Genomic DNA, 26,146 nt, shown 5'->3' on the forward strand with positions numbered 1-26,146 from the left:
ACGGCGTAACTAATTGCGACGGGCGTATGTACGTTCATGAATCGGCGTACCTTGCTCATTTGCATATTCGATGCGGAAAACAACGGAAGCGCCACCTAGCTTCCAGCATAAATATTGCACCCTAAGATAAGACGGCATAGGAGACTTACGTCGCTCGTATCTTAGCCAAATTTAAGCGTATCTGGTTTCCAGAATACGCTTAAATATACGACGGCGCAGATTCGGATTTACGACGGCGTATCTACTGATACGCCGACGTAAGTCTCTGAGAATCTGGCCCAGAATGCGACCCACTGTGCTGGGGAGCGTAGGGAGCATTCCCGGCTTTCAGAATACAATGGTTACTGCTAGTGGCTATAGCCGCTGACAATAACCGTTTTGTAGAAAAATCGGACATATTGACGCATACCCAAGTTTATTGATCAGCCTGCCCATGTATGGTTCGAATCTTGGCCAGTCCTTGCTGCACCAGCTGAGAATTAAATTGTCTATGGCCAGCTTAACTCAACTGCAGTAAACAACTCCAGCCCCTCTCACACACGTAGATGACCTCAACTTCTCTTGCAGACTGGTTTGGTGTGCCTTTAGGCATGGTTCACACCTTCGCATTTTTTTGGTGCATTTTCAGTTTGCAGAAACACTTTACAGTCCATTTAACCACTTGTCCACCGGAGGACGTCATATGACGTCCTGGACTTTCTGCGGTGATATCTGAATGATGCATGCAGCTACAGGCATCATTCAGATATCGCCGTCTTCAGCCGCCGATTCTGTGCACGATAAGAACGTTCAAATCGGCGTTTCCGCCGCTTAATCATTCTTATAGGCAGCGGGAGGGGATGTCCCCCCCTTCCACCACCATCCAGTGCTTCTCCGGGCTCTCCCGTGCCATCGGGGGCTCGGAGAGCGAATCGGTCGGCGCTGCCTGGAAAGCATAGAGATGACTGGTGACCAGATGGTCACCAGTCATCTCTATGACCGTCGGAGGCCCGGGCGCGACGTTATGATGTCACGCCCGGTACCCGGAAGTAAACAAAGACGCAATCGCGGCTGTCGGCATGTGATCAGTGATTTTTTTTTCACCGATTTCATGCTTGTAAGCCTGGAGGAGAGATGTGGGGTCTTATTGACCCCACATCTCTCCATAAAGAGGACCTGTCACACTGATTCCCATTACAAGGGATGTTTACATTCCTTGTAATAGGAATAAAAGTGATCAAAAAAAAATGTAAAAAAAATAAATAAAATTAAAACATATTTTTTTTCAAAACGCTCCTGTCCCCGTTATCTCACGCGCAGAAGCGAACACGCATGCAAGTCCCACCCACATATGTAAACGCCGTTCAACCCCACATGTGAGGTATTGTCGCGTGCGTTAGAGCGTGTGCAAAAATTATAGCACTAGACCTCCTCTGTAACTCGAAAATAGTAACCTGTACAAAATGTTAAAGCGTCACCTATGGAGATTTTTAAGTACCGAAGTTTGGCGCCATTCCATGAGTGTGCGCAATTTTAAAGCATGACATGTTAGGTATCTATTTACTCGGCGTAACATCATCTTTCACATTATACAAACAAATTGGGCTAATTTTACTGTTTTGTTATTTTTTAATTCATGAAACCGTTTTTTCTTCCCAAAAAAAGGTGTTTGAAAAATGATTGCACAAATACCGTGCGAGAAAAAAAAGTTGCAATGACCGCCATTTTATTCCCTAGGGTGTCTGCTAAAAAAATATATATAATGTTTGGGGGTTCTGATAAATTTTCTAGCAAAAAAAATTTTGATTTTTACATGAAGGAGAGAAGTGACAAAATAGGCCCGGTGGACAAGTGCTTAAAGCGGGGGTTCACCCTGTTAAAAAAAAAAAAAAATGTTTTTTTTTATTAGACCATTACATTCGGCATCGTAGCGCGAGCTACGGTATGCCGGTCTTACATTTTTTATCCCCGTACTCACTGTGCTATGGCTCATTGAAGATTCCGGGGAATGGGCGTTCCTATGGTGAGAGAAGGTGATTGACGGCCGGCCCTGGCACGTCACGCTTCTCCGGAAATAGCCGAAATAGGCTTGGCTATTCACGGCGCCTGCGCATAGCCTGTGCGCACGCGCCGTGAAGAGCCGAGACCTACTCTGGCTGTCTTCGGGGAGCGTGACGTGCCAGAGCCGGCCGTCAATCATCCTCCCTCTCCATAGGCACGCCCATTCCCCGCGGGAGTCGGATTCTTCAATGAGCGATAGCACAGTGAGTACGGGGATTAAAAATTTAAGACCGGCATACCGTAGCTCGCGCTACGATGCCGAATGTAATGGTCTAATGATGTGAAGGAGGGTGAACCACCGCTTTAACATGGTTTCCTAGGGGTCATGTTCACATCTGTTCATTTTATGAAAAGGGCCAGGGACTTTTTTCCGGGTTTTACATAGTTATATAGTTAGTCAGGTTGAAAAAAGACCATCCAGTTCAACCATAAAAAAAAAAAATATATATATATATATAATACCATACAATATACAATATATAATACCATACAATAGCTCCAAATATTATCAACCCTCCAGTTAAGAGTTCCTTTTTTCACAATTTAGTGGGTTTCTTCCCTTGCAGGAAATGCAAGGTTTGCCAATATAACACCTTAACCACTAGAAAGATTTCAGATTTCTCTTCAACGGTTACAGGCAAACAGTACACCATAAAAACATTTTGTACATGTGCGACTAAGTACATTGTTTACTTACTAACGTGTCCCTGCGGTAAACAATATGTAGGTCGGACCATCCGCACTTTCTCTATTAGAGTCAGTGAACATATTGCACTTATACTAGGAGGTGACACTAAACATCCAGTCCCCCGGCATTACCGAGAATTTCATCAGAGAAATCCAAAAGGAACCAAATTTACAGTCATAGATAAATACACCCCTCCATGGAGGGGCGGAGCTATGACTCGTGGCGTTTCACGCTTAGAGACGTTCTGGATATATGAGCTCCAGACATATGTCCCGTTCGGAATGAATGTTGAATGGGACATTAATTCTTTTATCAATATGTCATAAATGGTTTACAGTCATGGACTCCAGTGATATATATATATGTTTTTTCTATTCTGGGTCTTTGGGAATTTGTTCAATATGTATAGTGACCATGCTTATGCTTGTTTGTAATTTTCATATCCTGTTATCTTTATAACTGCAGTTCTAGCAGTCATTATATGTGGCGATCTGACTCACGTCAATCATGAGGCAGTAGATAGATTATTAGCATAAAAGTGGTTACACTATATACATATATATACATACATTTTAATTTGATACTCATTTCATTTAAAATTTTTTATTATATGGCCTGGCATGTGATTTACATGCATTTTAAACAGATAAGATGTTTTTTTAATAAATATGGTTTTTTATATGTTTAATATTCATGCTCTAGGGCTATTAACAACGTCCTCGAATGAATTTGGCCTTACATTCTGGCTAAGATAGATATGCAATTTTAATAAATGGCGTTTTTCATCGTGGTTCCTTATGAGGTCCCATGATTACAATGTATATATACCTTAGCCTTGTGTTGGCTTACTGATCAATTTCTAATGGATGTCTAATATCCACTCTGATTGACAGATCCTCTTATATGTGTGTGAACTCCGTGTATTCCTACAGGAGTTGTTATCGCCACAATGAGGTTTGGCTTGCACAGAGTTCTTAATCCAATACTTTCCTCTCTCCAAAGAGAGGCTTGGTTTGCAGACGCGCGTGACGTATGTACGGTACGTACGCGGTTTGTTTATTTCATTTTTGGATGACGTTTACGTGCCGCGCATGCGCGGTGACGTTGTGCGAATCGCCGTGGTAGCGATTAGTAGACGCCTCCGAGTCTCATAGCGAGACGTGGGAGGGACGCATGCGCGTCATAGTAGTGTAGTGTGAGGCGGCAATTCCCCGCTATTGCAGTATACTTCCGGGTCTCATAGTGAGGCTTGGAGTGCACGCATGCGCGTCACAGCTACATATCGCGGCGCGCCGTCTCCACGCCAACTGTAGTGAATATCAGCATCTACAGTTTATTCATAGTCTAGCTATGATCTCTTCAGGGGACACAAAGATTCAATATTTTAAACAGGGGCCTGATCCAGGACTCGTGTTGTCCAAATCATAATTTCAGTGCCTCTTTATCATAACTCCCCTGGTAATAAATACAAAAACATATAAGCCATACGTTTTATATAGTTTAATCTTTTTAAAACTTTTGAGAAATCTAATTAGTCACTAGATTTGACCTCACTTCCTGCTCCTGTTACGAGGGTGGTTCTACTCACAAGGAGGCTTGGAGTGCAAACTGCAGTGCCATCTTTGATGTATAGGATATGGCCTGCAGCTGCTGATTGCTGGAGGTGAGTCAGACCGTTACATGTGATTGGTTATTGATATGTGGTGTGTGTATATATTGGAGTGGGCTGCAGTGGAGAGACACCCCAGACGATGTGCTATTGACCACGAAACGCGTCGGGAGGACTCCACTGTTGCCCCATTTTGCATGCAAGATCTTGTCCAGCCAAATGTAAGTTTGTTCGCTGTGAATAAACATAGTATCTTTTTACCTTACGGAGTTACGCTATGTGGCCACCTTTTTTTTCTTCTCTCCTTTATGCATTTTATTGAGCCTACTTGTCTCAAGACATTAACAACTATACAGTCCCAAGTGTGTTTGGATCTCTGCATCATTTGGTGCCACGCTTCCTGTCCAGGATTGTCATTGAAATACCAACTTCTTAAAAGCTCAGATTGATCTCTCTTGGCATATGCCACTAGTGATCAACTAGTTCCGGTAAGCCTGCACTGTCACCGGTGGTGGGACTATCACGTTATTGAAGTCACATTCATTTATTTTTTTTGCCTCAGTGAAGGATGTACGGATGACACAGTGGTGGTTCATTGTTTCACATGAGTGGAGGATGTGCGGATGACAATTGACTTTGTTATGGATACTCAATCATCCTAAAATTGAGTTTATTGGACTTTTTGCTTTCCTCGTGTTTATATATTCTGTGCACTAATATTCGTTCGTTGGAAGTTTCTTTCATCAACACACCTGTTTTATATTTGATGTAGTGTTATTCAATTGTAATATTACACACATTATGGTTTTCTGATACCTCTGGCATCAGACTTAGCGCTACACTTACACCCCCCACTTGCCACCATCACCTGTCAACAAATTCAGCGTGTCAATTGCCACCCATCCCCTGCCACCAGATTCAGCGTGTCACTTGCCTCCAAATTCAGTGTGTCACTCGCCACCGTCACCTGTCACCAGATTCAGCAAGTCAGTTGCCACCCATCCCCTGCCACCAGATTCAGCGTGTCACTTGCCACCAAATTCAGCATGTCACTTGCCATTGTCACTTGCAACCAAATTCAGCATGTCATTTGCCATTGTCACCTGCCACCAGATTCGGTGTGTCACTTGCCACTGTCACCTGCCACGGGGGGGGGGGGGGGTCTGGGAAACACACGGCTCCCAGAACACAGTGGGGACTAGTGAGGATGGCGCTGCGCGACTTGCGAATGCACCGTAGGGAATCGGGCAGTGAAGCCGGACCACTTCACTTCCTGATTCTCTCACGAGGATAGCGGTGGGGGCAGCAGATAGACGAGCGATTGCTCGTCTTCTACTGCAGACGTCGCTGGACTCCAGGACAGGTAAGTGTCTATTAAAAGTCAGCAGTTGCAGTATTTGTAGCTGCTGGCTTTTAATATTTTTTTAACGGCGGAGCTCCGCTTTAATGCATCGTATGCATTAAGGTGAAAAAACACCTGGCAATCACAGGCCCCCTGTTTTACCTACCTGAGCCAGTTCACCTGCTCTGCACGTCCACGGTGTCCTCTTCTCCACGGAGTCTCGGCGTTGATTGGATAGATTGATAGCAGCGCAGCCATTGGCTCCTGCTGCTGTCAATCAAATCCAATGACGCAACCGCCAGGGGGGCGGGGCCAAGTCATACAGTCGGCGGCTATGGATGCTGACTGTATGACACGGGAGCACGCCCGCAAGGAAACCCCGGAGGGGGTTAGCTATTGCAGGGAGGAGCCGCGAGAGCCGCAGCGGGACCCCAGAACGAACGAACTGCACAGTGGAGGTAAGTTTGATATGTTTGTTATTTTTTAAATGAACCTTTACAACCCCTTTAATAAAAACATGCAAAAGAGCACAAAAAAAACTTCTTTAAGTTTTTAGTCAGAGAAAAAAAAGCTCAAAAGCTTCTCTCCAGGGGAAGGAAAAAAAGCTTCCTTGAAGTGGGACTGCCCCCCCCCCCCCCAGTAATGCAGGGGTTAATAGCTTAATATGTTTTGAATGACAATGTGGCTTGTGTAGCAATTATATATGCTATATTATATTTATTTTGTAATATTTTATTTTTGCCACGGAAAGTGGAATTATCCTTTAAGAAGAGATACCTGAATAGATTTTAGAACATGATGGTATTTGATACAATTTTTTTTTTTTAATTCAACCAGAGTTTATTTACTTTAAAATGTTTTGCATAACAATGGAGTGCTGCTCTCCTAACAACACGCACACTATGTACACTGAAGTACGGCTCTCTCCCCAGCACACACACTGTATACATTTCAATTGATGGATTGCACTTCCGGATCATGTGAGTGTCAGTGTGGTGTGTGACCCCGCCCCCTGAATATGCTCTATTAATGTACAGGGAGGGTGTCAGGTGCTGTGTAACCTTGTGCTGGGAGAGGAGAGGAAGGTGCACCTCTATCCACACTGACACTTCTGATCACAGGATATGCAGCGCTGCTCCTCTACACAACATCACTTGTGTAAGTAGAAAACATGGGAGGATCTTTATTCATTGCTGTCTGTTCTCCAAGTCCAGGCACAGGGGGGAGGTTGTGTCTTCTATTGCCTGTAGTGTTCCCTTATCATTCAGCGAGGTTCAAAGATTACTCTGCATGTCACTAGTTCTCTATAGACAGCGCTGGACTCTGGAGAGGTACAGATCAGTCTATGGATTCTGGAGAAGGGGGGACAGATCAGTCTATGGATTCTGGAGAAGGGGGGACAGATCAGTCTATGGATTCTGGAGAAGGGGGGGCAGATCAGTCTATGGATTCTGGAGAAGGGGAGACAGAGATCAGTCTATGGATTCTGGAGAAGGGGGGGGGGCAGATCAGTCTATGGATTCTGGAGAAGGGGGGGCAGATCAGTCTATGGATTCTGGAGAAGGGGGGACAGATCAGTCTATGGATTCTGGAGAAGGGGGGGACAGATCAGTCTATGGATTCTGGAGAAGGGGGGACAGATCAGTCTATGGATTCTGGAGAAGGGGGGGACAGATCAGTCTATGGATTCTGGAGAAGGGGGGGACAGATCAGTCTATGGATTCTGGAGAAGGGGGGGACAGATCAGTCTATGGATTCTGGAGAAGGGGGGGACAGATCAGTCTATGGATTCTGGAGAAGGGGGGGACAGATCAGTCTATGGATTCTGGAGAAGGGGGGGACAGATCAGTCTATGGATTCTGGAGAAGGGGGGGACAGATCAGTCTATGGATTCTGGAGTAGGGGGGGACAGATCAGTCTATGGATTCTGGAGAAGGGGGGGACAGATCAGTCTATGGATTCTGGAGTAGGGGGGGACAGATCAGTCTATGGATTCTGGAGTAGGGGGGGACAGATCAGTCTATGGATTCTGGAGTAGGGGGGGACAGATCAGTCTATGGATTCTGGAGTAGGGGGGGACAGGTCAGTCTATGGATTCTGGAGTAGGGGGGGACAGGTCAGTCTATGGGTTATGGAGAAGGGGGGACAGGTCAGTCTATGGATTATGGAGAAGGGGGGACAGATCAGTCTATGGGTTATGAAGAAGGGGGGACAGATCAGTCTATGGATTATGGAGAAGGGGGGACAGATCAGGCTATGGATTCTGGAGTAGGGGGGGACAGATCAGTCTATGGATTCTGGAGTAGGGGGGGACAGGTCAGTCTATGGGTTATGGAGAAGGGGGGACAGATCAGTCTATGGATTCTGGAGTAGGGGGGGACAGATCAGTCTATGGATTCTGGAGTAGGGGGGGACAGGTCAGTCTATGGGTTATGGAGAAGGGGGGACAGGTCAGTCTATGGATTATGGAGAAGGGGGGACAGATCAGTCTATGGGTTATGAAGAAGGGGGGACAGATCAGTCTATGGGTTATGAAGAAGGGGGGACAGATCAGTCTATGGATTATGGAGAAGGGGGGACAGATCAGGCTATGGATTCTGGAGAAGGGGGGACAGATCATAAAATAGTCTATTTTCCTATATAGAGGATGAGTGATTAGTGCCTTACCTCCACAATATGAAGAATTCAGAGTTCTATATATTGTGAAGGAAAACGGGCATTCTTAATGTGTAGAGGAGGAAAGATCCAAACGGTTTATAGCTGGATTCCAGTGTTGTCTTGTGGAAAAATCGGGGTTTGTGCATTTTGTGCGTTGATGCATATTTTTTTGTGTTTCCATTTTCTCATCCGTCTGCAGGTTGTCAGGTTCCATAGTATATTGTGTTAGAAGTAGAGCTGCACCATTCTGGCTAAAATGAGAATCACAATTTTTTGGCTTGGAATAAAGATCACGATTCTCGCGTTGTAATATCTTCTTTCACATTATACAAAAAAATTGGGCTAATTTGACTGTTTAGTTTTTTTTTTTTTTTTTTTATTCAGTAAAGTGTATTTTTTTTATTTTTTTTTGTTTTTAAATATGTTTAAAAAACCGCTGTGCAAATACGGTGTGACATAAAATATTGCAACAACCGCCATTTTATTCTCTAGGGTCTCTGCTTAAAAAAAATAAAAAAAAATAATCATGTTTGGGTGTTCCAAGTAATTTTCTAGCAGAAAATAATGATTTTTACTTGTAAGCAACAAATGTGACAAAAGGTTTGGTCTTTAAATGGTTAAACTTCCTCCATCTAGTTCTTTCCTTTAATAAAAGAACAAAGAGATACTTTGTTTCACTTGTTAGCCTGTTATAAAAGTTGGCAGGTTGCCTGGATTTTTTTCCCAGCTGTGAGAAACTCTCTGCACTTGTGACATGCTGTTTTGAAGATCTAGAAAGGGAAAAGATAGCAATTTTGATTCTTAACGATTAATGGCACAGATTCTATTCCCCTATGTATTATTATCTTTAAAAGTCTTTTCTATAGCTCTTGGCATCCTTCAAGTCCCCAAATTCCATTTATTTTGCCACTGTGATGGCACTTCCTGTTAGAGGGTGGCTACGTTTGTTCTCCATGGTCAATATGTAGAAATGTAGTCACCTTCTCTTGTTGGCTCTTGAGATGGACTATGCAATATAGGATGTGTAGTGTGCATGGAACATAACCACAACTAATGGGCACTGCTTCTTCCAAACAAACTGAAGTGAGGGGGAAAAGAAGAGATTTGGGCTGTGGGGATGTTACAAGGAGGCAGAAAAATACAGTAAGGCCCCATGCACACGAGACGCTGGTAAATGCAGCTTTTTCAACTGCCCCTAGACACATTCAATGTTATCCTATGTGTCCATGCACACAGTCACGTTTTTCAGCGTTTTTCGGCAGTTGCGTTTATCCTCGTTTTTTCAGAAGCAAAAAAATTTGTTCAGACGCAAAATTTTTCCACGTTTCAGACGCACGTTTTTAAAGGTGACCTATTTTTTTTACATTAGAAATCTCAAAAATTATGGCAAATTATGAAAAACCATTAAAAAAACTGTAATTGCTTGCATTGCATCGTGGACAACCCACAACTTGTGGCAGGTGACGTGGAAAGTGGACAATTCACAACTTGTGGCAAGTGGACAATCCACAACTTGTGGCAGGTGATGTGACCAGGTGACGTGGCAAGTGGACAATCCACAACTTGTGGCCAGGTGACGTGGTCAGGTGACATGGCCAGGTTATGTGGCAAGTGGACAATCCACAACTTGTGGTCAGGTGACATGGCCAGTGGAAATTCCACAACTTGTGGCAGGTGACGTGGCCAGTGGACAATCCACAACTTGTGGCAAGTGGACACTCCACAACTTGTGGCCAGGTGACGTGGCAAGTGGACACTCCACAACTTGTGGCCAGATGACATGGCCAGGTGACGTGACAAGTGAACAATCCACAACTTGTGGCAGGTGACGTGGCCTGTGGACAATCCACAACTTGTGGCAGGTGATGTGGCCAGGTGACGTGGACAATCCACAACTTGTGGCCAGGTGACATGGCCAGTGGACAATCCACAACTTGTGGCAGGTGATGTGGCCAGGTGACGTGGCAAGTGGACAATCCACAACTTGTGGCAGGTGACGTGGTCGGGTGATGTGGCAGGTATAGTGGCCAGGTGACATGGCCAGGTGATGTGGCAAGTGGACAATCCACAACTTGTGGCAGGTGATGTGGCCAATCCACAACTTGTGGCAGATGACATGGCCAGGTGACGTGGCCAGTGGACAATCCACAACTTGTGGCAGGTGACGTGGCCAGGTAACATGGCCAGTGGACAATCCACAATTTGTGGCAGGTGGCGTGGCAGGTGACGTGGCAAGTGGACAATCCACAACTTGTGGCAGGTGACGTGGCCAGGTAACATGGCCAGTGGACAATCCACAACTTGTGGCAGGTGACGTGGCCAGTGGACAATCCACAACTTGTGGCAGGTGGCGTGGCCAGGTAACGTGGCAAGTGGACAATCCACAACTTGTGGCAGGTGGCGTGGTCAGGTAACGTGGCAAGTGGACAATTTACTACTTGTGGCAGGTGACATGGCAAGTGACACGCTATATACAAGTACACTGCTCTCTCAGCTGCTACTCACTCTGGTCTCACAAAATGGCTGAACTGGTTAAATAACACTGTTTTTTGAGCTTAGGGAGGGTCTTATGATGTTTCTTAACTAAACGCAAACGCGGTAAAACGCAGCGAAATTCGCAGCAAAACATGCGTTTTTTAAACGCCGGTTTTAGCCTTTAGCAGACTTTGCACCGGCGTCCCGTGTGCATGGGGCCTAAGATGCAGTTGCATGAAAAATAGATTACAGGGTATATTTTTTTTCATTTTGGATAAAGCGAGGGAGGGTTATAACTAGGTTTGTCCTGATACTGATACCGTGTTGCTGTCAGAGATGCCCATCTTGGTACACCCTGCACTCGGCCACAGTATGCCAGCAGCGGACATCTTGTTACACCCAGCCCATATAGTTTGGGCTGGGTGTACCAAGATGGCGACTGCTGCTTTTATGCGGCTGAGTGCACGGAGTACCAGGATGGGCGTTGCAGGCAGCCTTCCCTAATGGCATTTTAGTGCCTGCCCATCAGTGCCCATAAATGCCACCTGCCAGTGCCAGCCAGCCGTCGGCGCCACCTGCCAGTGCCAGCCAGCCGTCGGCGCCACTGCCATCTGTCAGTGCCAGTCAGCCATCTATCGGTGCTGCATATCAATGCCACCGAATCCTATCAGTGCTGCAGATCAGTGCCACCTAATCTGTATTGTGCTTTAAGAAACTGTCACATGACATTTTTAAAAAAGTATCGGTAATCGGTATCGGCGAGTACTTAAAAAATTGTATCAGTACTTGTACTCTGTCCCAAAAAAGTGGTATCGGGACACCCCTAGTTATAATAACCCCTGTCAATTTTGTGTGTCCTATTGGGGAGATTTTCCTTCACTTCCTGACCCATAGCCAAACAGGAAATGAAAGGAAATCCCTCCAAAGTTTTGCCTTTAGTTCTACTTTAAGTTAAGGATTATTTTCGGAGAATAGGGGTATTGTTTAGCGCAGGGAGAATTTTATTTAAAGAGCAACTGTCCTCTCTTTCCCGCAGCAGCTCCTCCTCTGACCCACTGTTGACTCGCCAACAGTCTCATTCACTTTAATGGGACGGCTGGTGATGCGGCAGTGACACAACAAGGCGAGGGACGTGGTGGCAGCAGGTGAGTGGATGCCCGCTAACAGGCGCTGCCATGATGGATCTGAAATGACAGGTGCTCTTTAAATGTAAGAACTCATTCTTGCTGGTAGTTAGAATCTTTAATATTTGTAAACAAAAGGAAGGTTAAGGCCCCTCAACGATCAGGTTCACCTGTCAGTTTTTCAGGCGGACCTGATCGGACGCTCCATTCAGCCCTATGGAGCGGCGGATGTCAGCGGTGACATGTCCGCTGACATCCGCCAATATCTGTTCCGATCCGGTCTGTGAAATCCATACGGATGGAACCCCTATTTTTCATCTGTCTGGAGAATCGGAACGGATCGGATGATACCCTGCTCAGCGGAGATCAGCGGATCGATCCCTGCTGAGCAAAGCGGAGTCCGTACACCGACAAGCCCGTGTGAGAGGAGCCTAATAGATCAATCGCACAAAGTTGAACTACTCAAATTTATTGAATGAGTTTATCAAAAATTGTAATATTGCAAAATATACAACCTCATCATGGGCGTCCGCTCCATAGGGCAGGGGGGGGGGGCAATTGACCCCCCCTGGAAAATCGAGAAGGTGTTGAAGAGTTTTGCGGCCACGGCTGTCTGAGCGGTCCCGGGCTGGATGTCACACAGGCACAGCGAGCAGAGTGAAGCCACCCCCCTCCAGTGTTTATGTGTACACAGGGGGAGGGAACCTGCTGTGCCTGTGCTGCACTGATGGCTGATCTGAGGTACTGAATGGAATGGGGGAGGGGGGTCTGTGCTGAAGGGGGGTCTGTGCTGAAGGGGGGTCTGTGCGGAATGGGGGGGTCTGTGCTGAAGGGGGGTCCATCTGTGCTGAATGGAGGGGTCTGCGGAATAGGGGGGTCCATCTGTGCTGAATGGAGGGGTCTGTGCTGAAGGGGGGTCCATCTGTGCTGAATGGAGGGGTCTTTGCTGAAGGGGGGGGTCTGTGCTGAAGGGGGTTCTGTACATTCTCTAGGCTATATTTGATGGGCATGGAGAGAAAAAAAAAAATACGAATTAAATAAAAATAAAAATGTCAGTTTTTTAGTTGGACCCAATCGGATCCTCCATTGCCCTCTATAGAGAAGCACATGTATATGTTTAAACCAAACGCCATCCAAACTGGTCCTATCTGCTAAAAACGGACAGAGGAATTTGTTTCCCATCCGTCTGGCCGATTGGTTCGGATGACAGTCGGATGTGAACAGACAGGGGGTTCTTTTACATTCGTCCGCCCTATTGGAGAACAAGCTGTGTCCATGTCCACTCTGCATAAGCAGAACGGACACTGACCTGTCATCTACCTGCTCAGCGGGGATCAGCAGACTGACTGGGCAGATCCGCTGCCAGTGTGCTTGTGTGAATGGGCCCTTAGGCTGTATAATTAAAGGACAGGTTCTGCAGCTGTCCACGTGATTGATTGTGATTACACGTGGATATAGACAGATGAGTGGCTCAGTATGTGGACTTGTTTTCGCCCATAGACACTCCTATGTTCCTACCTGCAGGCAGTCTCTCCATGTGCAATTACATGCAGACAGCTGGGCTGCCTACCAGTCTGTCATTGATTTGTACAGATTGGGCTAGATTCAGAGAGAATTTACGCCGGCGTATCTATTGATACGCCGCGTAAATTCAAATCTGCGCCGGCGTATCTTCTTTCTGTATTCAGAAAGCAAGATACGCCGAAATTTGCCTAAGATCCGACTGGCGGAAGTCTCTTACGCGGTCGTATCTTGGTTGCATATTTACGCTAGCCGCTAGGTAGCGCTTCCGTCGATTTCAGCGTAGAATATGCAAATGAGCTGGATACGCCGATATAGAAGCGTACGTGCGCCCGGCGGTATTTTTTACGCCGTTTGCGTAAGGCTTTTTCCGGCGTAATGTTGCTCCTGCTATATGAGGAGCAACCAATGTTAAGTATGGACGTCGGGCCAGCGTCAAATTTTGCGTCGTTTGCGTAAGTCGTTCGCCAATAGGGCTTTGCGTAAATTACGTTCACGTCTAAAGCATTGACGATTTGCGGCGGAATTTCGAGCATGCGCTCTGGGATTCTTTCACGAACGGCGCATGCGCCCTTCGTTAGAGACGTCATTTACGTGGGGTCATGTTTTATTTACATAAAACACGCCCACCTCTTACAAATTTGAATTCGGCGCGCTTACGCCGGCTGATTTACGATACGCCGCCGCAACTTACGGAGCAAGTGCTTTGTGAATACTGCACTTGCCCGTCTTAAGTTGCGGCGGCGTAGCGTAAATAACATGCGCTACGCCCGAACAAACTTACGGCTGGCTACATGAATCTAGCCCATTGAGCGTCCGGCCATACCCACCACAGGAAAACGCTGATATGAGGCTACATGAGTGCTTTTTTTAAAGCTGAACACCAGGCTGGAGAAAAGCTCCCCTTGTAGTGAAGCTGAACTCTGGGCACAAACGCTTTGACTTAAAGCGGAGTTCCAGCCTGGGTCGAGCTCTCCTTTAACTGCTTCACGTAACTGTACGTCGGTACTTTGATGCTAAATGCGTTGTTATGGCAGTAGCTAGCTGCCATAACCCCGGTATTTTTAGCAACCGCATGTGGTTCTCTTTAGGATAAAAGTAGTCTCTGCGACGGATTCGCCGCAAGATCACTTTTATCGGGGGTGCTCCAGTCATCTCTGCCACTTCCCGGAGCCGTCGATAGCGGTAGAGAGGATCATGTCCTTTCCCCTCCTGAGTTTGGATGCCGAGTGAGGGAAAGGTGGCCCCCCACTCGGCTCTATAACATTCGATGGTGGAAGCGACGTCAAACGTCACTTCCGCCTAATGGTCTTAAAGGGGAATTTTTTATTTTTTTAAAAAAAAGGCCTCTTTTTTTCTTTTTTTGCGTTTGTGAGATCTGAGGTCTTTTTGACCCAGATCTCACCTTTAAGTGGTCCTGTCACGTTGTTGTTTACAGGCGCTATTGTGCTAAAAATAGCGCCTGCAAACCGACCCTAAACTGCTGCTGTGCCTTTTTCATTTGTAATGCAAAAATGTAAAACCCCAGAGGTGATCAAATGCCACCAAAAGAAAGCTCTATTTGTGGGAAGAAAATGATGAAAATGTAGTTTGGGTGCAGTATTGAATGACCGCGCAATTGTGATTCAAAGTGCGACAGCGCTAAAGGCTAAAAATTATCCTGGGCAGGAAAGGGGCAAAGTGCTTGGTATTGAAGTGGTTAACAGGACTGTAATGTGTTTCTGCCAAACTGGAAACGCATAGGTGTGACCCCAGCCAAATGGTATACAGCTCCTCCAATAGCTTCTGGGTCCTGTGCTTAGCGACTTCCCTGCTACATTGTGAATACAGCCGCTCAGCACAGGACCCGGACACTGGTGTATACTTCAGCGATTTCCAGCTTCTAGAGAAATCTCACAGGTTTGGTATAGGCAAGCTGGGCCAATGTAACTATGTAAAAATTAGAATTGCTGTATATGAAGTGCGAATACGGCTTCCAAATCAGGAAATGCTTGTTGAGCCCTATACAGTGGAACCTCGGATTGCAAGTAACGCAGTTAACGAGCGTTTCGCAATGCGAGCACTGTATTTAAAAAAATCATAAATCCTAAAAATTGCCGACTGATTCAGGCCAAAGCGGTGTGCAGTACTACGTTTGGCCTGAGGTGGGGGGGGGGGGGGGGGGCGCCGGAGCTGACCAAAGCTGAACGTCGCCGATCGGTGCCGTTCGCAAATGCACGGAAAGGCCCGAGGACAGCTCGGCTGACCTCTGCAAATCTTGGGAAAGAAGTCTTTCCGCGGTTTTCCGAGGTCAGCCGAAGTGTCCTCGGCCTTTTTGGTCGCTTCCAAGGCTCTCCAGCGTCCTCCCGCCTCTGGCCGCATGCGGTATTGCATGCCATTGAAGTCAATGCGGAACAAATTGTTTTAGTTTCCATTGACTTCTATGGTGAAACTCGCGTTGATATGCGAGTACTTTGGATTACGAGCATTTTCCTGGAACGGATTGTGCTCATAATCCAAGGTTCCACGGTAAACCACAACAACAAATCTGGCACAACCTCTTAAAGTGGTTGTGAACTTTAAACCACTTGTACCTACAGTTAGGCCCCGTACACACGACAGAGTTTCTCGGCAGAATTCACCGAGAAACTCGGTCAAAACCCGGATTCTGCCGAGAAACTCTGTCGTCTGTACAGTTTTGGCTCGATGGAGCCGCCGAGGAGCTCGACGAGAAAATAGAGAACATGTTCTCTATTTTCTCGTTGTTCTATGGGAGAAGGCGGCCCGCCGAGCTCCTCGGCGGCTTCATCCCAGAACTCGACGTGCCAAGCACGTCGAGTTCCTCGGCCGTGTGTACGGGGCCTGAGGCCTATAATAAGTCATAGGCTCCATGCACACTGAAGTTGTCTAAGGCTCCATTCACACTAATGCTTTTTTTGGTGCATTTTGCAGAAATGCAAGGACATTTTTTAACATGGTTTCCTATGGAACTTGTTCACATCAATGCTTTTTTGTGCCTCTGCGTTTTTGGAAAGGGTCAGGGACGTTTTTTCCAGCAAAGAGCGGCGTTTTGCATGCAATATAATTCAATAGACCTGCATCCAAAACGCATTTTGCCGCGATTTGTGTTTTGCGTTTTTTTTTTTCAACCTGTTCATAGCTGGTTGTTAAAGGTAATGTAAAAAAATAAAAATTACTGGCTTAAAAAAAAAAAAACGCAAATCACGGGAAAATCGCGGTAACAACGCACGTCAAAAAAACGCAGCAAGCACCGCAAAAAGCATTGCAAAAACGCTCAAAAGCAACATGCATAGGTGTGAATCGAGCCTAAACGCCCTAAAATCGCATTCAGGATCTGTTTTTCTGCCAACAAAAAAACGCTTAAAAATGTTAAACGCTGATAAACACTGATAAACGCTCAAAAAAGTGGCTCACCAGTGTTTTTAATGTTTTTCATTCATTAAAAAAAAAAAAAAAGATTCTTAAACAAAAAAAAAAAGAAAAACACTAAATGATAACGCAGAGAACGCTAATAAACGCTATTGCAAAACCCGGAAATAACTTCGGGAGACATGTCGCCGGTTACGGCGGACCACTGCAACAGCTTCGATCTAAGGTAAGTATTTAATGAGCTAGTATGCTGTGCATTTTAGCTCATTATGGGCCAGATTCTCAAAGGCGTTACGACGGCGCAACACCATTAGCGCCGTCGTAACACCTCATCTGGCCCCGGGTATCTATGCGACTGATTCTCAGAATCAGTTGCGCATAGGTACCCATTAGATCTGACATGCGTAAGGCTGTTACGCTGTCAGATCTTAAAAGTATTTTTTTTTCCCGCCGCTAGGTGTCGCATCGTCGCTTTTCCCCGTCGTCTATGCAAATGAGGTAAGTACGGCGATTCCCGAACATACGCGAGGTCGACGCAGCGAATTAACGTCGTTTGCGTAGCGTACCCGACGCGTAAGGTTGCCCCTGCTAATTAGCAGGCGCAACCAATGTTAACGATGGCCGTCGTTCCCGCGTCGAATTCAATAAAAATTACGTCGTTTGCGTAAGATGTCCGTGAATGGCGCTGGACGCCATTTACGTATACATCTAGGCAAATGACGTCGGGGCGACGTCATTTAGCGCAATGCACGTCGGGTAATTTACCCGACGGAGCATGCGCAGTACGCTCGGCGCGGGAGCGCGCCTAATTTAAATGGTGCCCGCCCCATTTGAATTGGGCGGGCTTGCGACGAGCAATCTAACGCTACACCGCCGCAAGTTTACAGGTAAGTGTTCTGAGAATCAGGATGTAAACCTGTAGACCTGCGGCGGTGTAACGTAGATCTCATATATTACGCTGCCCAGGAGCAGCGCGAATGTATGAGAATCTGGCCCTATGTCTTTTGTCTTGCAGATTTTTTTTTTTCTTTTATGCGTTTACAACCACTTTAAGTCTGAGCATTACTGCCTACCAGCTCATTAAATCCCAGTTGTGGTTTAGTAATACATTTTAGAAATTAAATCAACTTGGGGGAAAAAAAAGGAAAGTGCTAATTGGCTTATTGTTTGTTTTGAATGTTTGCCCGACCAGAAAACTCCCATGGCTGGCAGGTATAGTTGGCACAGCGAGCAGCTTCTATACAGGTCTGATACGCCCACAGCCTTGTCATTACTACTGCGGTGCAGGGAGTGGGAGTTGCGATAATTGCAGCGCTGTGATGGTGATAAGGCACAGGGTGTGCCAGACCTGTACACAGACTACTGTCCTTAGCCGCACGCTCCTACAGACCATGGGAGTCTTTTGCTGGGGCTGGGGGCATATAAAATAAAAGTACAGTTTAGATATTTCACTTCACGTCTCAACTACCTGGCAAGCAGATCTATCCATCTCACTAGCTTGTGGCTGGCATGCCCAAAACTTCATTACAGGATGCCGGGGGATGTTCACAGCTTCGTGTTTTAGCACGTGCGTGTAAAGCCAAGAAATGCGTGTGCCTTAAAGAAGAAGTAAACTCTGATGGGTCTTGCTTACTCTTTTGCTCCCTGTAAACCCTGCAAATTAAAAGCATAATGGGCTAGTATGCATTGCATACTAGCCCATTATGTGACACCTGCAAATGAATCCAGCATTATCCCCTGTGCAGGCTGCGTCCATCTTTTCACCCTTCTTCCTTCCGGGGGGGGGGGGGGGGGGCGCAGACTTCAGCTCTGTGATTGGCCGGAGTGGCGTGACGTCACGCCCGTAGCCGTCGGTAACGCTACATGCTAGGGAAGAAACGGCACGGAGGTCCGTTTCTTCCCAACGCATGTGGCGATTACATCATCGGCACACTACAAGTGCGCACGTTTACGAGATAATTCCACTACCTATAGGTAAGCCTTATTCTAGGCTTACTTGAAGGTAAAAGTAAAGAGGGAGGGTTTACAACCACTTTAAGGCTCGGTTCACACCTATGCGAATTGATTGAGCGGTTTACCGCATCCAATTCGCATAGCGGGAAAATGTGACTGGCTCTCTATGAAGCCGCTTCACATTTCAGGTTCGATTTCAACCCAAAATTCGGGCTGAAATCGGACCTGAAACGGTGAACCAACACGCACTGGACCTCTGCTGTGGGACGGATGCGGCGACGGTGTGAACTGAGCCTGGGACTCGATTCACACTAATGCGTTTTTTTTTATGCATTTTGCTTTTTTATTTTATTTTTTCCCACTGTATATAGTTGGTTGCTAAGGAGGGGGCTGAGAAACCGGCTGCTGCATCCTTAACAACCGATGAGTCATCAGTTGTCAGCGGGCTTCCTGCTGAATGTAAAAAAAAAGAATTGCCGGGAAAAAAAAAAGCGTGGGGTCCCCCCCCACGTCCATACCAGGCTCTTGGGTCTAGTATGGATTCGTGGCGGACCCCCCCCCCCCCCCCACACCAAAATTTTAAAAAAATGGCATGGGGGTCCCCCCAAAATCCATACCAGACCCTTATCCAAGCATGCAGCATGGCAGGACAGGAAAGGGAGAGGAGCGTCCCCCTCCCCTCCTGAACCATACCAGGCCGCATTCCCTCAACATGCGGGGATGGGTGCATTGAGACAGGGGGGGGGCTCTGCGCCCCCCCATCCCAAAGCACCTTTCCCCCATGTTGTTGGAGACAAGGGCCTATTCCCGACAACCCTTGCCCGGTGGTCGTCGGGGCTTGCGGGCGTGGGGCTTATCAGAATCTGGAAGCCTCCTTTAACAAGGTGGGGCCCCAGATCCTTGCTCACCCCCCCCTATGTAAATGAGTATGGGGTACATTGTGCCCCTACCCATTCACCAAAAAAAGTAGTGTAGTGGTAAAAAAGACAGTAGACAGTTTTTGACAAGTCTTTTATAAAAGATCTTCTTCTTCTCCCTCCGGTCTTCTCCTCCATCTTTATCCTCCGGTCTTCTTCTCCCCCTGCTTCTTCTTCTGCTCTTCTTTGTCCCCTGTTCTTCTTCCTCTTCCCTTTTGTTTACATTCAGCGGGAAGTCAGCTGGCAACTGATGACTCATCGGTTGTTAAGGACATGGCGGCCAGCTATATGCAGTGTAGCCTGGTATGCACGGGCCGTGTATTGGTCGGTATAACCGAAACCCAGCCGACATTCAGCCTGTGTGTACATTGGTTCGACTTAATGACTGACTTCTGTCGAACAGGCATGCTGGAAAACCAGCTTCAAATCATTCAAGCCATTAGCCGCCAGTGCTGACTGGTGTGTTCTGACAGAGGGATGCCACCCTGCCAGAACACAAGAGCTCAGTGGGAGGGATGCTCCTGCCAACACGGTCAGCGTTGTCCTCTTGGTGGTGAAAGAAAAGAAAATTGCATCATTTATGGCCTGCTTAAGTTTTCGGATTGTTGGTGAATACTTAAACATCTGGAGAGTGGGAAGAACATATAAACTCTGTGGTAATGGCATCACATTATAAGTATTTTATAAGACATGCGTAACTGCATTTTCTTATCCACCTGGAGTTCAGTCTGTCGCTCCACATATCAAAAATAATGATGTCCTTGCTACATCCTGTGAGAATAGAAGCAGCAGGTTGTGCAGTGATAGTGGCAGGAACACCAGATGCCTACAGACCTCTTTCTGGTGTGGTGGACATTTGAGGAACATGTCCAGAGAACTTCCCTATTTGTAGTCAGATTGCAGTGAACATGGACTTCAATCATCCATATCCATATCCATACATATCCCTATAAAAGTGACACGACTGTCCCTAGTCATCAGGCATTTCTAGGTAAAATGGACTAAAGACACTGAGACTCATAGGATGGAGGTCAACTCTAGAAAATGAGCAGAACACATGCCCACATCAGTTTTAAAAAAAAAAATGATTTTGACTTGAAATACGAGCAGTACAACCCATGTAGTAAAGCCGCTGGTGTATGCAGTACTGCATGTGGCCAGAGGTCTGGGGGTGCTGGTGTATGCAGTACTGCATGTGGCCAGAGGTCTGGGGGTGCTGGTGGCTCCTAGAGCTTCGTGGAGAAAACTTGGAGACACTCAAAGACATTCCCAGCTGGATGGGGCGGGTGTAACGTGTGACGGAGCTCCCGAAAGTGTCAACAGTTCTCAAGTGTCTCAAGTTCTCCAGGAAGCACTGGGAGCCACCAGCGCCCCCACACCTTTGGCCACATACAGTACTGCATACACCAGCGCCCCGCACCTCTGGCCTCATACAGTACTGCATACACCAGCGCCCCGCACCTCTGGCCTCATACAGTACTGCATACACCAGCGCCCCCGCGGCGTAACGTAATTGTACCTGAATCTGACCCCTTGTTCCTCTTTTTTCTGCTGCCCGGGCCCGTGGTTCCCCTTTCACCAAAGCAACAACCCAACAAGGCTCCAAAAATAGAAAGAAAATAATAATAGTAATACAGGCATACCCCACTTTTAAGTACACAATGGGACCAGAGCATGTATGTAAAACGAAAATGTACTTAAAGTGAAACAATACATTTTTTTCACTTCTAGGGTGTAGTGGGGGTGTCAGGAGCTGTAATTAAGGTCTCGGGGGCTGTAGTGGGGGTGTCAGGGGCACACTGGGACAGGGCAGGCTATGCTCTCGGAGCTTCAGCTCCTACTGCAGCTACAAAATGTCTGAACAGTAAGGCACTTTACATACACTCGCGGGTATGTCCTTACTCGCGAGTGTGTAAAGTGAGTGTACTTAAAGCGGGGTATGCCTGTAAATAGTATTGTAAGAGCCGGTTCACACTGGGGCGACTCGTCGGGCGACTCAGCTGCCTGACAAGTCGCGTCCCATTCTATTCACCAGAACCGTTCTAATAGGAGCGACGCAAGTCGCTCCGACTTAGAAAAAGGTTCTTGTACGACTTGGGGGGCGACTCGGGGCGACTTGCATTGACTTCTATACAGAAGTCCTTTTGCAAGTCGTCCTCTGAAGTCGTCTTCAGGACGCCTTGCCGAGGCCCCCCCCCTCCCGAAGTCGTGCCGCCCCAGTGTGAACCGGCTCTAAAGCAAAATAAAATAAATTCTAAAAAATATAAAACACTGCTTTACTGACTGACCACTCCCACAAAAGTCTGTTGCTACAGTATTTGCGATTAGGACGCTTACCTGTCCTGGAATCCAGTGATGTCAGCATCCCACCTGGTTTCCAACTGCGAGTGTGGGAAGCGCGCTACCTTTGTGAATGGTCTGGCAGTGGAGGAAGGAGGAGGAGGGCGAATTTCAGGGGGACCTTGTCGCAGCCAGGTCTCCTGAAAGTGGGGATGGGTACCTGTCAACCCGTGTGGGGTAAATAGGGCCCTGCAGGTAGTCCCATTAATGTCAATAGGGATGCTGTTCCCAATTTGGCATCTGCGCAGGTGCTACTGCCCAGCCCAGAGCACAGACATTCAGTATTCAGGGCCGTGCACCCGCGTTCCCACAGATGTCAAATCTATGTCTGTGCAGCCGCTGTGTTCCAGTTGACATCAGTGGGGCTGGCTACATGAGGATGCCCGGAACACCTGTCCATTCCCATGCGGGTAAATGGACATCTTTGCCAGCATACCACGGATTCTGTGTCTGCTGAGCTGTACATACTGTATTAGTCCATACATAGCGACTAGAAAAGGACGAGATGTCAGTGCGAAAGCCAAGCATGTTGTTTCTGTACCCGGACATCACCGATAACGGTGGGTGTAAGTTTCCACAGAACACAAGTATAATTATATGCCAGGCTCCTTTGTGTCCAAAGAAATAACATTTGCATATCTATGAATGTAACTTTATTTTCAATTGTGAGTTATTTATCAGCATGCAAAACTTGTTCACAGATGTTCTCACAGAAGTTTGTAATATCTTGTGAACATGAAGCATAAGGCTCCTTTCACACTGAGGGTCTGACCAGGTCCGCCCAGGGCCGGATTTGCTCTCCCTGCCGCCCCAAGGCCAGGTTCCGCAATGCACCCCCTCCCCGCCAACCAAACTACCCCCACCCCCCAAATCAACAGAGAATGGCAACCGGATGGCAGGGGCGGCACGGTTAGTTCAAATATTTTTTGTTTCTTTTTTTTTTTACTTTTTTAATCACTTTTTTATTTATTTTTATTTGTAGCTTGTCATTTACTCTTTCTTATTATTTTTAATATTATTTTTCTTATTCTTTACTTTTTTAATTACTTTTTTATTTTATTAATTTAATTATTATTTCTTAGTATTTCCCCCACACTACATTTAGTCCTGCTAGAAAGCAACTTACCGCCATTAACTGTATGTTCCGGGCGTCGGGGGACTCCATGCTGCTGCCGCCCCTTGGCACCCTGCCGCCCCGAGGCCTGGCCTTGGTGGCCTTGTGGGAAATCCGGGCCTGGGTCCGCCTGTCAGTTTTTCAGGTGGGCCTGATCGGACAATCCATTCACCTCTATGGACCGGACCTGTCTATTTACACCTGCCCAAATCTAATCTGATCCTGTCCGTTAAAAGACGAAAAAAAATAAAGGGGATCCGTGCTCCTTCATCTAGGCACAGCTGATCGGAGTGCAATCAGATGTAAATGCATACTTGCCAACTGTCCCGAAATTCCCGGGACATTCTCGGGATTTAAACCTTTGTCCCGGTCTTATCGAATCAGTGGAATGTCCCGGGAAATATATATATATTTTTTCTGCCGCTAGAGGTCCGCGCCACTGGCTGTCTCCGTCACCATTTTACAGAAGACCAGAGGTGGAGCCTGTGTGGCAATGAAAGCAACTACAATAGAAATAGAGCTCCATTTTTATTGGCTATTTTCTTGCCACCTAGGCTCCGCCTCTCTTGGTTCTGTAAAATGGCGTGGAGACGAACACACTGACCGTCCCAGCACCGCGCTATACTGAGAATGAGACTCTGCTGTCTCACTCTCACTGGCTGCCAGTGCCTCGGATTGTTATGCTGCCCGGAGAGTAAGTGAAAGTCTGAGCAAGTAACTCTCCGGACGGCTGCATGTCCACAGGTGCATGAATGGGGGGGGGGGGGTCGGTACTCCTGGAGGGGGGGGGGGTCTGTACTCCGCTGGGAATTCCCGATGTAAGGAGGGACTCCGCTGGGAATTCCCGATGTAAGGAGGGACTCCGCTGGGAATGCCTGATGTAAGGGGGACTCCGCTGGGAATGCCTGATGTAAGGAGGGACTCCGCTGGGAATGCCTGATGTAAGGAGGGACTCCGCTGGGAATGACTGATGTAAGGGGGACTCCGCTGGGAATGCCTGATGTAAGGGGGACTCCGCTGGGAATGCCTGATGTAAGGAGGGACTCCGCTGGGAATGACTGATGTAAGGAGGGACTCCGCTGGGAATTCCCGATGTAAGGAGGGACTCCGCTGGGAATTCCCGATGTAAGGAGGGACTCCGCTGGGAATTCCCGATGTAAGGAGGGACTCCGCTGGGAATTCCCGATGTAAGGAGGGACTCCGCTGGGAATTCCCGATGTAAGGAGGGACTCCACAGCCTGTGAACATCAGCACAGTAAAGCCTTCCTCTCTAGCTAAGCCAAGACATACAATCAAGACTGGAAATGTTCATCTTTTAATTGAAGAACAGGACATATAGCTTTTGAGACCAAGGAGAGGGGGATATTTTCTAATAAGGAAGTAACTTTTCTAGGCTTCAACAAAATGGCTTTCAGCAAGAAGAAATAGGAGCAATGCTAGAGGCAATTTCCAGTAAACTAATTTTAGTCAAATAATTAATATGGCATGTATGTTCTTTTGTTAAAGAACATTAATTGATCTCAAATCATTATGGGTACAGTTAATTTAACCGCTTGCCGACCAGCCACCGTGATTATACTGCGTCAAGTTGGCACGGCTGCTCTAATCGTCGTAGATGTACGTCGGCTGCTTTAAAAGCAATAGGGGGCACGTGATCGCTCCACAGAGAGCCAGAACGGGCATCTATCAATGTAAACAGACAGATCCCTATTCTGACAGGGGAGTAGAGAGAGAGATATGTTCTTAGTGATAAGGAACAACACTCTCTCTCTCCTCTAGTCAGTACATTGCCCCCACAGTTGGAAACGCCTCCCTAGAACACACTTAACCCCTCGATCTTCCCTGCCAATGTAATTTATACAGTAATTGGTGACTATTTTGAGCTCTGATCGCTGTATAGATGTCGCTGGTCCTAAAAAGTGTCAAAAGTGTTCAATCTGTCCCCATGTTTTGCACCCACTTCTGGCCACACAGTCTGCGGGTAGACTGCGGCAGGACGTCGGATCCCGTCCCCCCCTGTTGTGTTCTGGGAAACACACGGCTCCCAGAACACAGCGGGAACCAGTCAGCACGGCGCAGCGCGGCTCGTGCCATAAGGAACCGGGCAGTGAAGCCGGAGCGCTTCACTTCCTGGTTCCCTCACCAAGGATGGCGGGGGGGGGGGGGCGGGGGGGCAGCAGAGTGATGAGCAATGTCTGCTCTCTGCTGCGGACGGCACTGGACTCCAGGACAGGTGTGCTGATATTAAAAGTCAGCAGCTGCAGTATTTGTAGCTGCTCGCTTTTAATTTTTTTTTATTATTCAGGGGACATCCGCTTTAAGGCCCATACAGACGCTTGGCCTTTTTGACAACAAAGGTCCGACGGGCATGTTTTATCGGACAATCCGACCATCTGTATTCTCCATCGGACAATTGTTTTCGGTTTTTCAACAAATGTTCGCTGTGCATGCTCTGAAACTTTCCGACAACAAATGTCTGATGGAGGATCATCTGTTCGTGTGTTCACAAGTCCATCAGACTAAAGTCTAAAGTACAAACGCGTATGCTCCGAACCAATGCTAAAGATCAGACAACAATAGCAGAAGTTGCCCAAAGGGTGTCAGTAAAGAGTTGAAAAACCACGTGATTTGGTGAATGTTGGCTGGAAAAGTTCTGCCGTGTGTATGCATACCAAGTTCACGGCCAACGCCCCTTCGGACCAAAATCCACGGAAAAGTCAGATGGAAGTCCGATAGTGTTTCTGAGGCTTTAGTGTGTTTTTCTGCCTCTTTGTAACATCCTCCATACATTCCCCAACCTCTCCTTTTCCATTCGCTTTGGTTTGTGTGGAGCAAGCTGTACACATTAGTTGCGGTCAGGTACCCTCCTGTATGTACACTACAAATCGCATAGTCCATCTCAGGAGTGAGCTGACGTGCCATCAGAGGCTGGGCTACTTGAACCTGAACCTGGAAGAGGCAGCTGGCTGAAGAGGACCAAGATAGGACTGAGGTTC

The 26,146-nt window shown here is 47.1% G+C and overlaps 1 protein-coding gene across 2 annotated transcripts in view; it reads left to right on the top strand.

The window, feature by feature from the left end:
- Window positions 1–6,704: 6,704 nt before the first annotated feature.
- The window catches only part of PRXL2A (peroxiredoxin like 2A), a 93,260-nt gene continuing 73,818 nt past the window's right edge, over window positions 6,705–26,146 (top strand). The window contains exon 1 of one of the 2 annotated variants that reach the window (XM_040320713.1): window positions 6,705–6,837. The gene's annotated coding sequence lies outside the window, so the exon portion shown is untranslated. Of the gene's footprint in view, window positions 6,838–6,991; window positions 7,011–26,146 lie in introns of those variants that run through there. The other variant, XM_040320714.1, reaches the window with a different exon arrangement.

The sequence above is a fragment of the Rana temporaria genome, chromosome 8, assembly GCF_905171775.1.
Source record: "Rana temporaria chromosome 8, aRanTem1.1, whole genome shotgun sequence".
Taxonomy (NCBI): domain Eukaryota; kingdom Metazoa; phylum Chordata; class Amphibia; order Anura; family Ranidae; genus Rana; species Rana temporaria.